Genomic DNA, 9,632 nt, shown 5'->3' with positions numbered 1-9,632 from the left:
GAATCTGGATCATTGTGGAGCTGTGTGAACCAGCAGCAGCCTCATCTCCTCTCACACACTTTGTAAAGTCACTAAAATGTCTTTCTGGAGCCTTTTTCACATCAGAAAAGACTTTGAGCTTGACAAGAGCAGCAGAGTGTGGCTTCATTCCAGCTGAAGCAGCTGAACACGCTGCAGCTTCACCTTTTAACTTCTAGTTTCTACTTTACAACTTGATGTGATTCCTGTCACATTCATCCACTGCTGCTTTCATCTGAACTGGTTTAGATTAGTGAGTCTCCTCCATCCTCCAGGAGACACTTATCAAGTTCAACACTTTATTATACAACGGGAGTCACAAACACAGCAGGACGACTGAAATTAGTCTAAAAAAAGATCAAAATACAGAAATAAAAGGTGAAATATCCTGTAAAGCTCCCAGTGTTTCTATGTTCAACAGCTCTTTAGTTTTTACATTCAGATAAAGAGGAAATGTTTAGTTTTATAACAACAGTCAGCTCTGAAAATGTGGATTTGTTGATAACAATATAGTTAAAATAGTGATTAATTGAACAAGTCAGTGATGAAGCGTTTTTGACTTGTTCCTCTTTAAATCCATGAGAAATAAAAACCATAATAACTAGAGCGTTCATTCTTTCAGCAGCAGAAACCTGAGGCTTCTGTCTGTCACGTCGCCACGGCAACCGCTCATGATGACATCATCACCTCACGCTGTGGGCGGAGCTAAACTGTGTTATAAAGCGTGTTGGCGCCAGAGAGAAATATTCAATATTATGGTTTATTAACTTAAATCACCTTTTAGCTTCAGTTGTTCAGATTTTATTGATATGAAGAATTTAAAGAAACTCAAAGAAACGACATCACAATAATCATAAACACCAAATATTTCTTTTACAGAGGAAACTATCAAATCAATTCTGCTCATAAAAATTAGGATTTCTCAAAAACTTATAAATTTAAACAGTTCAAATAACTTTCAGAGAATAAAGAAATATTTTGTTCATGTTTCTACATTTAGAAATATTTTGGATCATCATGTTTAAGAAAGATTTAGTAAGCTTTGATGACAAAATGTGTCAGGTACATTTTTTAAATTTATGATCCAATTTCAATACTTTTATTAATTATTATGGTTTATTAACTTAAATAATATTTTAGCTTCAGTTGTTCAAATTTTATTGATGTAAAGAATTTGAAGAAACTCAAATAAACGACATCACAATAATCATAAACACCAACGAGAGATTTAACTGTTTCTGCTGCAGAGTTCAAAGGTTAAAATAACGTCCCAGTGGCTCTCCGCTCCGCTGCAACATCAATCTGTAGCATTTCTATTTTCTCTGAGAGCTGCTGATGAACCGCGTCAAGCTCAACAGAGCAGATTGCACCAGACAGGAAATCAACGTAACTGCCCCCTTTCAAAATAAAACACAATACGCAGTTTAATCATTTATGACATAACACATTTTTTTTATAAGGATAGATGGTCAGATCAACAGATCTTCCACGTCGGAGAAGCTACGCTGCCGTTCCACGGCTGTAACGCGCCCAGTGGAAATCCCCAGTTAGAGGAAACAAAGTCTCATTTAGTTCATCTCCTGCTGCCTCGACTCCTCTCTCCTCGTATCCTCCTCGCCTCTTTCACCTCCTATCTCCTTAGGGCGGGACTAAGACCAGAGGAGAGGAGGAGAGGGAAGGAATCAAGGAGAGGAGGCTAGGAAAGGAATGTAGGAGGCAGTAAGTTGATAGTAAATGAATCTTGTGGTTTCAGCAGCATGAACTCCTTCAGTTGTTCTTTGTGTCGACTGATGTTCAACCTGCTGTTGATGATTCACAGTTTCATTCTGAGACTCTGAAACTTTCTCTTCTCTTCCAGAATCAAACACTGGATGGATCGTTGCTGCTGCAGTTCTTGCTGTTGGTTTCATCGTTCTGGCTGTGGCTTTAGTTATACAACACATCAGACTGAATCGTCTTATAGGTCTTATAGGTAAGTCTAACTAATGTTTTTAGTCTGATCATATGAATCATCTTCTGTGTGTTTCTGGTGTTTTCTCCTCAGTGTGTTTTCTGTTTTGTGGGATCAGGTCAGCTGTGATCTTGTCGTCTTCTTCTCATCTTGTTTTCTTCCTGCAGACGACAAGAAGAGACGACCGCTGGACGACTGCAGTCAGTCAGAGAAGCTGCAGGATCCAGAAACTCCACGTGAGCTGTGAACAACATCTTTCCATGGTTTCAGCTTTGACCGCAGCTCTTTGAAGCAGCTCGTCTTCTTCTGCAGCGACTGGAGAATCGCCTCCATCTGCCCTTTATCTCCACACATTCACACAACAGTGGTGGAGGGAAACGCTCCTTACTTTGCTCTTTATTTAGCTGCTTTTAAGGGTCAATGGATGAAAACTTGACTTTTCAGTGATCAGAGAGTGAGGACGTTGTGAAGAACAAAACAAGACTTTTGTCTTCAGACGAGCTCCAACAACACGACGTAGAAACTAGTTTGTTTCTAACGTAACGCCTTTAAAATGCTCCACAACAGTTCAACACTAACAGTCTGTTAACTGTCATTTATTGATCAGACCTCACACTGTTTACATTTATCATACTGGAGGTTATTTATTCATCATTACAACAAGAGTATTATTAATATAAAGTGCTGTATAAATGTCTCCAGGTACCAAATATTATCTGCTGCTTGGAGTTCTTAAAGGTCCAAAGTGAGACATGAACAGAAACATGAGACTTCACTGAACTGAAGGAAAACTAATGTCAACATTTTGAAGCTAAAGTCAAATATTATGAGACTGTTTTTATTCTGATCTTGTTTTTATATTGTCATTATTTGTGACGATCATGTTGTGTTTGTTTTTATTTGTTAAGGTGCTCAGCCAGAGTCTGTCAGGTACAGGTACACTCAGTGTCCACTTTATTAGGTACACCAGGCTAAAGCTAATGCTAACAGCTTCTCAGAGTGTTTACTGTTGTTGACTGTGATGTTTGTTTATGTTGTTCACTGATGATGCTCCTGCACGTTTCATTTGATTTCACCACTTTTATGAAAACCTTTAAATAAAAAATGAAAAACATCAAACTATCTGATTGACTGATTTCCATTTTTAGTAACTTTACTCCATGACATCTCAGAGGTAAATATTAGTACTTTTACTGCTGTAAACTACATGAATAAGCAGGGTTGGGTCAGGCATCTCCTTTCTGGCTTCCCGCCTCTCATTTGAAGAGCCTTTGTGTTCTCTTGAGAAGTCCTTTGTGGAGACTTCAGAGCAAAAACACGACGTTGAAGATATTGACCCTGGTTATCGTAAACATGTGAGTGATGGGGTTGTTTCATTGGTGGGGAGTGAGGAAAAAGTCCCAGTCAAAATCCTAAGAGATTCTGGTGCACTGGACTCTTTCATTGTAGCTTCTGTTTTGCCATTTTCAGCAGACACTGCCACTGGAGACTTTGTGTTGGTGAAAGGTATGGGGTTGAATGTGTTCCCAGTGCCTTTGCATCGGGTTGTCCTCGGTTCAGATCTAGTTAAAGGGGAGGTGTCGTTGGCTGTGCGCCCCGCTCTTCCAGTTCAGGGACTGCAGGTGATTTTGGGGAATGATCTGATTGATGGTCCATTTCCAGTGTCTTCTCCCTCACCGGTTGTTACCTCTTCTCCAGCTGTGGGCCAAGTGAAGGTTGAGTGTGATGACTATGAACAGATTTTCCCAGTGTGTGCGGTCACAAGATCACAGACGCTAGTCAAGAATGACTTAGTGGTAAAAGAAAAGAATGTTCCACATGTCCAATTTCCTTTACCTGCCTTTCCCTTCTCTGTCTCAAAAGCTGAACTGGTACAGGAGCAGCACGGAGATGCTGCTCTGACCGAGCTGTTCCAGCAGGTGCATCCAGTGGAGGAGATGGAGAGTGTGGCACACGGTTATTTCCTTGAAGATGACCTGTTGGTGAGGAAATGGTTGCCACAGGGCGAAAGGTTTGTTGGTGACGCCATTTTTCAGATTGTAGTTCCTTCTAAATTGAGAGATGGCATTTTGAAAACTGCTCATGATATGGGTGCGGGACATATGGGAGTTAGAAAGACCTATGACAAAGTTTTGCGATATTTTTATTGGCCTAGGCTGAAGAAAGATACATCTGCTTATATCAGAACATGCCATACTTGTCAGGTTACAGGTAAACCAAATCAGTGCATTAAGCCAGCCCCTTTGCGTCCCATATCAGTGGAAAATCAACCATTTGAACATTTGTTAATTGATTGTGTTGGCCCATTACCTAAGTCTAAGTCTGGATGTGTGTATCTTTTCACAGTGCTGTGTCAGACAACTCGTTATCCAGCTGCTTTTCCACTGCGTAACATAACAACCAAAGCAGTGCTGAAAGCTTTGACTCAGTTCATGTCTGTTTTTGGAATTCCCAAGGATGTTCAAAGCGATCAAGGAACCAATTTTACATCGGGGATGTTTGCAGATGTGTTGGGAAAGCTTCATGTAAAACATGTCCAGTCAACGGCTTATCATCCAGAGAGTCAGGGGGCCATCGAACGCTTTCATCAAACTCTCAAGTCACTTTTGTGTTCATATTGTACTGAGTTGGGTCATGACTGGGAGGAAGGACTGCCATGGTTGATGCTGGTGGCTCGAGAGGTCACACAAGAGAGCACTGGTTTTAGCCCAAATGACCTTGTGTTTGGACACACAGTTCGCGGTCCTTTGGCTGTGTTACATTCTGAGTGGAAGAAACCTCCTCCTCCAGAAGAATTAACAGGTTATGTAAATGGGTTCAAAAGACGACTGTATGAGTCAGTAAAAATGGCAAAACTGAATTTAGAGAAGGCCCAAGGTAAGATGAAGCGTCTGTATGATCGTCGGGCTGAAGTGCATGTCTTTTGCCCCGGAGATCAGGTTCTGGCCAGCCTCCCAGTTGTGGGTTCCCCGTTTCAGGCAAAGTTCGCAGGTCCTTATACAGTGGTTCGACAGGTTACAGATTTAAATTATCTGGTTTCCACTCCTGACAGGCGTAAGAAAACACAATTATGTCATGTAAATATGTTGAAACCCTATATTCCACGTGTTAATCAGGGGGAAGTGAAGCCGGTGGCTTTGGTGTCTTCTGTGGGGGGTGTGTCCTCTCCATCTTTGGATAGTGTAGAGGAGAAGATTGAGAGTCCAGATGTTGCTGTTTTGCAAGGTAGGCTTTCAAATTCAGAGTCCCTGAAAAATTTGGACAAGTTGTTGGGACATTTGCCGGCAGTGCAGGGGAAGGAGTTAAGTGATCTGATTTTGTCATTCCCTGTTTTGTTCTCAGATACTCCTTCAAGGACCCACCTCATAGAGCACGATATTGATGTGGGTGATGTTGCACCGATTCGTCAAAGGTTTTACCGGTTCCCTCAGGAGAAACAGTTTCAGCTGGAGGCAGAGGTGAAATACATGTTAGAGCACAAGATTGCTGAGCCATCCTGCTCTAGCTGGGCTTCCCCATGTGTGTTGGTTGGTAAACCTGATAAAACCTTTAGACCCTGCACTGATTTTCGAAAAGTAAACAACATCACAAAGCCAGACTCTTATCCACTTCCTCGCATGGAGGATTGTGTAGATCAGGTGGGTGCTGCGAAATATGTGCGCAGATTTGATCTCTTGAAGGGATACTGGCAGGTGCCCTTGTCAAAACGAGCTCAAGACATTGCTGCATTCATTACACCCTCAGGCCTCTACTCTTACACTGTCATGCCGTTTGGTTTGAGGAACGCTCCCGCTACGTTTCAGCGACTAATGAACAGAGTAGTAGCAGGTTTGAAGGGATGTGCAGTATATTTAGATGATGTTGTCATCTACAGTGAGACCTGGGCAGAACATGTTGATCAGATCCGTGCTCTGTTTGAACGTTTGGCTTGGGCCAACCTGACCATTAATATAGCAAAGTGTGAGTTTGCTCAAGGTACAGTGACTTATTTGGGAAAGGTGGTTGGTCAGGGTCAGGTGTGTCCTGTAAGAGCTAAAGTCATCGCCATTGACCAGTTTCCAACTCCCGCTACTAAGAAAGAGCTAATGCGGTTTCTGGGTATGGTAGGTTACTACCGAGGATTTTGTAAGAATTTCTCCACGGTAGTTGCACCTCTGACTAACCTCTTGAAAGCGAAGGTTAAATTTGACTGGTCCCCTCAGTGTGAACTTGCTTTTGTGAATGTCAAAAATCTCATTTCCTCTGCACCTGTCTTGGCAGCTCCCCGGCTAGGTGACCCCTTCCAGCTTCAGGTCGATGCCAGTAACCTGGGGGCTGGAGCAGCACTTCTACAAGCTGGTCCAGATGGTATTGAGCATCCAGTTGGGTTTTTCTCAAGGAAATTCAATTCTTATCAGTTGAATTATTCTATCGTTGAAAAGGAGGCCTTGGCCCTCATTTGGGCCCTGCAGCACTTTGAAGTGTATGTCGGTGGGGGGAGAACCCTTGTAGTTTATACTGATCACAACCCTCTAACGTTCCTGCACTCATTACAGAATCTAAACCAGCGTCTGATGAGGTGGTGCTTGTTTTTGCAGCCCTTTAACCTTGATATCCGTCATATCAAGGGGTCGGAGAATATTGTTGCTGATGCACTGTCACGTGCTTAGTCTTATGTTATTTTGACAGTGTCCATTTATTCTTACAGCTGTGCTTTTTTGTTTTCCAGATCGGTTACCCCTTAGTATCTCAGAAGCCTATGGTTCTTCGTCTTTATGGGGGGGGATGTGACGGCCCCGTGCATCTGCCTGCTTCCCCTCAGTCCCTACCAGGAAGCAGTGGGCCGTCCTCAGCAGACCACGCCTCAGGGTGTGGTCTCATCTACAAAAGGCTGCCTGAGTCAGTCTTCTCCCTCTCTCCTGGCTGAGCAGCTGGCTGCTGTTCTGGCTGACGACCTGATTATCTCATCTACTCTCACACATATACCCACACATCCATCTACACTGACTCATACACACATGTTATGCTTCTTTTTGATCAATAAATATTGTAACTATCCTCAGAGCTCTGTGTCCCCTCTCTCCTTTGTTGCCATGTTTGGTATCAAGCGAGTTGAGTTTCTGAAATATTCAGATTTTTCTGTGAAAGAGGAAAAACCGCAGCTACTTCATAAAGTAATTAATGTTTCAATTAAACTATCAATAGTAAGATATTTTAATTAAACCACCGCTGGAGGAGGAAAAGTACACGGAACAATGTTAGCTTAAATGGAGCTAGCAGGAGCTAACCGCCGCGGCCGATTCAACAGTCACCATGACAACCGCAACAACTGAGTCAGCTCGGCTTCTTCACACACACACACACTATTTATATTCATACATAACAGCTTCTCAGAGTGTTTACTGTTGTTGACTGTGATGTTTGTTTATGTTGTTTACTGTTGATGCTCCTGCAGGTTTCATGTGATTTCATCATTTATTTTCAAGCATTTCAATAAAAAAATAAGAAACCAAATCATGTTGTGACTGTTTTTAATGTTTCCTTGTTCAAAGTTTGATCAAACAAACAAAAGTGATTTTACTTCATTTGAAGATTTGTACTTGTAGTAGAGTATTTTTACAGTGTTATTTTACTTTAACTTAAGAAATATAAAGAGTCTGAACAATTCTTTCACCACTGAAAAAAATATTATGAGCTGAATATCATTATAGTGGGGCGGATTAGCTTAACAATCGTTCACTTTGTGATAAAAGCATGAAATTTGGTAGATGTGTTGGTGAATATGTTTCGAACAAATCTGGATATTGGGCCACCTCAAAAGCGCCCCCTAGTGGCCGTGGCAGGCATTTGTTATACAAATAAATCAATGATGAATAAAAACTGCCCTTTTAATAATACCAACTGGTGATGAATTGTATATTGTTGGAAAGCCTGATTAGTCACCTTTACAACGAGGTACAGCTTGTAAGGATCGTGCATTCATGGAATGAGCAACGGGGCTAAACGTGTGGGTAGCACCCCCAAAAATGTGCATCCCCTGTGGGGCGAATTAGCTCAATAAATCACAAGAATTGTTTATTTTGTGATAGAAGCACACAATTTGGTGGATGTGTTGGTTGATATGTTTCAAACAAATCTGTATATTAGGCCATCGCAAATTCGCCCCCTAGTGGCCATAGCAGTCATTTTCTTCGTTAAAATTACAAAAAATATTTAAATTTTTTCTTAAAATATTTTAAAAATTTAAACTAAATATACAAACGTAAATTAAAAAATGTAAATACACATATTAAATTAACAAAAATCCAGTTAGACACTCTTTCAGTTATTTTTCCTGCCCCACCACAATCGGGCTAGCCATCGAGCTAGCTAGCAAATGAGCTAGCTAGCATTTGCTTCCTGGGACAAGCAGTGCAGTGGACTGTCCATCAAGGTATGTCTAAATATTTTATTTCACCTGTTATAATTATGAATAAAATATGCTATGAACATCATAAACGCTAAAGAGAAAAACAATCATCATGGGCCTTGGCGGAAAAGTAAATTAGCAACATAGCAAAAATAGGTACTTAAGCTAGCTAGTTAGCTTGGAACATGTATCAGTGGCTGTTGGGTGTGAAAGCTTAATAAGACACTGTTAAATTATGTCCTGTGGAATGTGGACATCCCTCTCTGCACACACACACACACACACACACACACACACACAGGCACACACACACTATATGTAATGTCTCCTTTGCCCATGTGGCTTTTTTTTCTTTTTTTTTAAATGTATTTTATAACTCCATCACAGTTAGTCAGGCAGCTTAGGACCAGATTTGAGAAGAAAGGGACACGACGGACAAAAGCACCAAAATTTTTCCACATGCTCTCTATCACCAAAGGTTTCACCTTTTGGTAGGAGCCACTTCATCAAGATTGCAGATCGGAGATGGCAGCCATATAAGCCATAAGCCATAAGTCTATGAGAACCAATATATCTTCCAAGCCACTTAGAAGGTCAATCTTGGTGTCAAAATATACATTTTCTGGGTCAAAGAATCATTTAAAGCTATTGAGAATATCACTGGATGACTCACTGTAAATCATTTGTTGATCAAGATCTGACATGAGATGAAAGCGTTCCCTTGATATTTTTTGAGCAGTGTACATGGCAGCTAATCCACACTCTCCCGTGAACATTGATTCCAAACAGTTTCAACTCAGGATACCCTGCTGCAACTTGAAGCGAGTTGCCCAGTCTGAGTGAAAATGAACATATCTATTTCATCTAGTGATATTCTCAATAGCTTTAAATGATTCCTGGACCCAGAAAATGTATATTTTGACACCAAGATTGACCTTCTAAGTGGTTTGGAAGATATAGCATTTCTCATAGACTTTATATGGCTGCCATCACCGCAATCTTGATGAAGTGGCTCCTACTAAAAATTGAAACCTATAATGATAGAGAGTATGTGGAAAAAATGTGGTGCTCTTGTCCGGCGCGTCCCCTTTATTTGGCTAATCCGCCTGACTAAGTCACACACCTCAGAACAAGGATTTTGCCAGAAAGAGTAACCTGCTACAAGTAACCCTAGTAGAATTTTTAAAATGTATGATTTTTTTCTCTGTCTAAATGTGTTTTGTTTTTATTGTTGCAGGTCATACAATATTGAAAATTATTTTTTCTTTTTAAGGA

General features: G+C 41.0%; 1 long non-coding RNA gene across 1 annotated transcript; it reads left to right on the top strand.

The window, feature by feature from the left end:
- The first annotated feature begins 1,712 nt into the window (after positions 1–1,712).
- On the top strand, positions 1,713–2,884 carry LOC131969170 (uncharacterized). Its single transcript, XR_009394090.1, has 2 exons — positions 1,713–1,981; positions 2,137–2,884. It is a non-coding gene; the product is annotated as an uncharacterized LOC131969170 (long non-coding RNA).
- Positions 2,885–9,632: the final 6,748 nt, after the last annotated feature.

The sequence above is a fragment of the Centropristis striata genome, chromosome 3 (genome assembly GCF_030273125.1).
Source record: "Centropristis striata isolate RG_2023a ecotype Rhode Island chromosome 3, C.striata_1.0, whole genome shotgun sequence".
Taxonomy (NCBI): domain Eukaryota; kingdom Metazoa; phylum Chordata; class Actinopteri; order Perciformes; family Serranidae; genus Centropristis; species Centropristis striata.
This window is presented reverse-complemented; position numbering and strand designations above follow the sequence as displayed.